This window comes from Pinus tabuliformis, chromosome Q (genome assembly GCF_031772625.1).
Source record: "Pinus tabuliformis cultivar Carrire ecotype Pingquan chromosome Q, CPIR1, whole genome shotgun sequence".
In the NCBI taxonomy this organism is placed as follows: Eukaryota; Viridiplantae; Streptophyta; class Pinopsida; order Pinales; family Pinaceae; genus Pinus; species Pinus tabuliformis.
The window spans coordinates 1,168,382,115-1,168,388,517 of record NC_142296.1 but is presented as its reverse complement, the minus strand read 5'-3'; positions in this window follow the sequence as shown (position 1 = coordinate 1,168,388,517).

The window sequence follows — 6,403 nt, the reverse complement described above, 5'->3', positions numbered from 1 at the left end:
ATGATATCTTCAACTTGATGCCTTTCTTGTTTTGATGATAGTTGATGATGAAAGTTTCCTTGAAGATATCATTTTTCCAATATGCCCGTGATGTAGATCCCCTTGATTCTTTTGATGATGATAGCAACGCTTCTTCCTACTTCCCTTTGATGTAGAGACTTCAAGATGCTTCAATGTGCAATCTTTCATTCTTTGAGTGGAGGTGGGGTCCTTGAGGTCTTCTTCCCCTTGAGATGATTATTGTAAAATGTGAGGGCTTCCCAAGAACGCTTCAAGTGTGGAACTCTTCTTTGGATGAGCTAGGGTTTTAAGGTCTTCTATGATATTCCTTAGTTTTCTCGGCCCTTATGAATCCCTTCTTGATGGTTTGATGTCCTCTTTAATGTATTGACTTTTCTCGATACTCCTTTTGATGGTCCTTTTTCACGCTGCCTTTCCTTGTCTTGTCACCTTAGCTCTCAAACCACGTTCAGAAATCTAGGGGCAGCTAAATTAGGTGATTTCTCTTAAATTAATAACTGCTTGTGATATTTTATTACTTATCTTGATTAGTTTCTTCTTCAACTTGGTTATTATTATGTTCTTATCATTAAACAGCTACCAAATAATACGAACAATGAGATAAGGGGACACAAGATATAGGCTATCAATCAGGGCCAAAACCTCCCTACAAGAACTCTTCTCTTCTTATAAAACTTCAAATGATGAATTCCAAGACCTGTGACCCTTGACCTAAACCCCTCCAAGACCAAGTCAAACTTCTCTTTTGTAGAACTTTCTTCCAGCAAATTCAACCCAAGTCAATCTAGCTTCACAATTGTTGCAACTCTCTGGTTCAACCTCAATTTTGGACCTGCAACTAGGACTGCAATTTTCGGCTACTGCAAAAACCCTAGTTTTTGCACGTGTGGAAGAATAAGGTGTTTTTACCCTCTTTTTCTCCTTCGCTTGGGATGGCTTCTTCTCCTAGGAAACTCGGCTTGCAATGGAGACTTCTTGAGAGACAAATCTTAGCTTCCTTGTGTGACTGTAATTTGGTACTTCTACAATAGAAGGTAGCCCTAAATATCTCACACGTGTGAGGTGAATAGACCAAAAACAACCCTTAAAAACTTCACTTTCCTCTTCCTTAGATTCTCCTTCCCTTTGCTAGATATCCTTTGCTCTTCTTATGCTTCCACGAACTTCATTTATGTCCTATGCAAATGAGGTCGAGTCATATATATATATAGTCTTTTTGTTGCCTCTTGAAGGCCGACTTGACATTGTCCTTAAGCCAACTTGTCTTTTGTCAAGGCCGACTTGTTGCTTGCACATTGACTAGGTCTTTGAGGGTCTTTGACTCAATTTTTAACTCAAATAAATTTTCTTTATAATAAAGAACATGCCCAAAAGGGTCTTCCATACATGACAAAAACACAATTGACTTGTAGACCCAATGACAAGCCCTAGAAGCACACAATGGGTGCTTGATCTAAAAATAAATTTCCCTTGAGCATGAAACCCATGCCTCAAAAATGACAATAATAAATTTATTTTTCTCTTTACATCAAATACATGAAATCATGATTACATATGTCATTATGAAGATTGAACCTAGTTACATATTTCCACAAAAACAATAAGATAGTAGTGACTTGGATTGGGTACTAAATGTTTGAATAAATTCCTATTCAATCACCTTCTTAATCTAAAATATGAATCTAATCTCTTTACAAAACCAAAGTATTTTATAGTGGTTTTCAACGCAAGTGTAAAAGCTCAGCTTCCAAAACTTCTTGAGAAGGGAACACCTTTTATGTTTTAACATAATCATCATTAACAAGAAATATGAGGAAAAAGAGTTGCTATAGAGACAATTCTCTATCTCATAGACCCTTCATGGACCTTATTGCAAAATGAAAAATAGTTACACTTAAGTTTCCTAAAGCTAAACTGCATTTTGCTCATGTGTAGTGACCAATAATAGAATGTCACTCAACCCTTTTTTAAATTGCTCAAGTGTGTGAAATGGTTTTTCATAATATTCTATAGTATAGCTTGTTCTATTTACAAGCCTGAAGCAACTACAAATATATATATATATATATATATATATATATACTAGTGCAACATAGAATTTGAAGCTTATAGAAGTTATTGAGATTGTGAGGATGCCTATTAAGAAGCATGTTGTGATAAGAAAATCTTGCAAGATTGGTTGGAAAATTGCTTCTCAAGTTTGATAAACTCAAGCTAGATGCATAGACATTGTTGAAAAATGTGTAACTAGGTTTGGTCGTCATAAGAACGAAATGTATTCTTTGTAAATTATAAAATGAAAAGAAATTATTATTATTGGAGTATGGATTTCATGCTCAAGTTCTTTTATTTTATAGGTCAAGCACCCATTGAGTGCTTATAGGGTTTGTCCTAGGTTTAAGAGTCATTGTCATATATTGAAGACCCTATGGGCACATTGTATCTTGTAAAGAAAAAATTATTTTGCCTTGAAAGTGTCGAAATGCCTCCAAGATCAAGTCGGCCTAAACGCTGTCAAGTTAGCCTACATGAAGAGCCACATCTACCCTTGAAGAAGCCTATATATAGAGGAGCTCATCCTCCATTTGACTCACTCACTCACATCTCTTTCTATGCGAAGAAGAGGACTAAGAAAGGTCAAAAAGGAAGAGCGAAGAAGAGGTCGAAGAAGATCGAAGTTCTTGGGCTAGTTATCTCTCTCCCACGTGCCAGTCGAAGTTAGGCTTTCTACACTAGGGCTATCTTTGGTTCGATCTTGAAGGAAAGGGGAAAAGGAAGTCAAGCGAAGGGAAGAGAAAGCTATATGAAGGAAATCGAAGTCTCTAAGACAAGCAGAAACAGTTGTCGAGAGATAGAATTTTGGATCTGCAATAGGAGGTTGAAGTTCTTGCAATAGGACGTCAAGTTGATCTTGATCTTTGAGGGTATTTCTCTAAGTCACTAGGTCATGGTATTCGCCAATTGAAGGATCTATAAAAAGAGAAAAGATTTAAGGGTTTTCCCCTCAAGAGGAGGGGTTTTGGCCTGGCTTGCAGCCTATATATTGTGTCATTGTTCTTATTGTTTTGGTAGTTGTTTGATGTATCTCACACTATAATAATAAGGAACAAAGCTAATAAGGTAAACGGTAACACAAATAATTATCAAGTTAAAGAGAATTAACATAGTCACTGCCCTATTGAATTCTCAACATGGTATCAAAGCTAAGGTTATCTAAGGGCATCATGAAGATCTCCTCTACAGTGAAGAAGTTCATCAAGAAGATTGCAAGCCATCTCAAGAAAGGTATCAAGGAAGCATGGAGTTTCTTATCTTCTTCAAAGAAGGTATCAGTCAAAGAAACGAATGAAGGTCTCTTCTCAGCTCTCACTGGCACATTCCAAGATGAAGATATTTGGGTAATTGATGATGGTGCATCAAGTCACATCACTGGCCATTCCAATCGATTGAAGACCTTATTAAAAGGAAAATCCGCTTATTCAGTAGAACTTGGAGATAACAAGAGCTATCCCATAAAAGGTATTGGATTAACCTCCATAAAGCTGGAAGACAAAAGCAACATTCAACTCAACAACATTCTATTCTTTCCAGGTTTGCACAAGAACTTACTTTCCATTTCAAGTCAAGAAGATAAGGGTGATAGAGTAGCCTTCATTGATGGAAAGGTCATTGTATGGGGTAAAGACTCAAGTATAGATCAAGCTAAAGTCATTGGCATTCGACAAGGAAGACTCTACAGACTGATATCTCTTGTGGCTCAAGCCCTAATTCACATTGAAATAAGCCCATGAGAACTCTGGCATAGAAGATTTGGTGACCTACATTTCAAGATCCTTCCAACTCTAAGTTCCATAGTAGATGGAATACCTGATCTAAAGGAAGATCGTGGAGTATGTAAGGGATGTGCATTGGGTAAGAATACCAAGAGACCATTTGGAAGCAGTGTTCCACGGTCAAAAGAAATCTTGGATCTCATTCACTCTGATGTATGTGGCCCTATGACTCCTAAATCACTTGGAGGTCATCTCTATATTATGTCACATTTATAGATGATCATTCAAGAGAGATCTGGCTTTACTTAATGAAAACCAAAAACGAAATATTTACAAAATTTCAAGAATTCAAAGCTGAAGTGGAGAACCTTACAGAAAGAAGAATCAAGATACTAAGATCTGATAATGCAGGAGAATATACATCCAAAGAGATTATAGCATTTTGCAAGGAGTATGGGATTAAGAGGGATTTGATAGTCCCATATAAACCAAAACAAAATGGAGTTGCAGAACGGAAGAATAGATCCATTGAAGAAAATGTAAAAGCAATGTTACACGATCAGGATCTGCCTAAGTTTCTGTAGAGGGGAAGCCACAAAGACAGTTGTCTACATTTAGAATCGCAATCCCCATAGATCTCTAGACAACAAAACTCTGAAAGAAGTGTTCACTGGAAAGAGTCCATCTGTAGCTCATCTTCGTATCTTTGGGTGTCTTGTATATATCCATATACCAAAGGACAAAAGAAAGAAGTTGGATCCTTCCGGCATGAAGGGAATATTTGTTGGGTATAGCAACTCATTAAAAGCTTATAGAATCTACATGAAAGATGGACATCACATAGAAGTCAGTCGTGATGTCATATTTGATGAAAGCATAGCATTCAAGAAATCAAAGGAACTTTCCATAGACTTTGATGATGAAGAACTTCCAGTATTTGAGGAGGAAGTTGACAGGAAAGAAGAAGAATCACACCATGAAGAAGAAGGTCCTAGTGAGCCTGTTCAACCTATGGTCATCCCAAAAACAAGGAAAAGACCTAATTGGTTGAAATCCACACTACTTGATGCAAAAGGTCATGGGGCAACAAATGGATCATCTAGAGAAAACAAGAATCCCACGAGATATTTTGGGTATGTTGCATACATGACAAAACCAATAGAAGCAGAACCATCCACTTTTGAAGAGGATGTAAAGAATCAGAATGGAAAGACGCCATGAATGAAGAATATCAATCTATAATGAAGAATGGAGTTTGGGAGATCATACCTAGGCCTAAAGACAAATCTGTGGATACTTCCAAATGGATCTATAAGATCAAACATGTTGTTGATGGAAGCATAGAGAAGTATAAAGCAAGATTTGTGGCTAGGGGCTTCTCTCAACTTGAAGACATCAACTATGAAGAGACATTTGCTCCAATAGCAAGATATACAACGATTCAATCATTAGTCTCTCTAGCAGCATCGATGGGATGGAACATCCACCAAATGGATGTCAAGACTGCGTTTCTGAATGGCACAATAGATGAAGAAGTCTTTATAGAGCAACCCTTGGGATTTGAAGTTAGAGATAGGAAGGCATATGTTTGCATATGAAAGAAAGCATTATATGGCCTCAAGCAAACGCCAAGAGCATGGTATGCTAGAATGGATGCATACCTAAAAAGAATAGGCTTCACAAAAAGTTCTAGTAACTCGAACCTTTATATTAAGGTTGTATGCTAAGTCACCTAACACAGGGACACAAGACACGACGAATGCGGGGATTCGAGTATCAAATACGAACACATTGACCCCCCGGAACAAGACACGTTCGAATATATATCAAAAATTAGATATTTCTTACACAAATTCTCATTCATGATACAAATTCATTGATTCAAATTTCAAACATAGATCTTCATCTAGATGTAAGTTTTACAAAGTAACATTATGTATACAAATACAATTGTGACATAAATGATAAATCATAATACATATTCAATTCATCAATGATCCAATAGGAGAAAGACAAGATAGTACGATAAAGACACTGTAGTTTTCTCATTAAGCCATCAAAATCAAAATGTGTTACATAGGTAGTGCAATGCCAATGGCAAATAAAAATAGCAAAATACAAAACAACTACAAGTATACAAGCCTCAAGGCAGTGGGTAGCTCATGATTCATCAATCCTCATCATCAATATCAGCATCACTGTACTCATCATCATGGTCACCACTTTTCTCCTCTGCTGCATCCTCCTCCCCTGTATCCAAAATCATTGTTGCATCTGCTAGTGTGGAGGATGACCCCTCTACACTATCACCATCATCAAATGTGACAGGCTCTAGCATTGGATCATTGAGATCCAAGTTGGCTAATTCCAACTCAACACTGTTGTCCAGACCCATATCATCAGGAAAGACATCCCACATTTTTGTCTTTCCCTTCAACCACTCATCCCTCTGCCTGTAAATAAGACGAAGGTTGGTGTGCACATACACCATTGTCTCTGCCCTGGACTGCTCAAGTCTGCTCTTCTTGACAATATACAAATTCCCATATGTGCTCCAATTCCCCTCGCAACAAGAGGATGAAGTCACCTGAGAGAGGAGCCTCATAGCT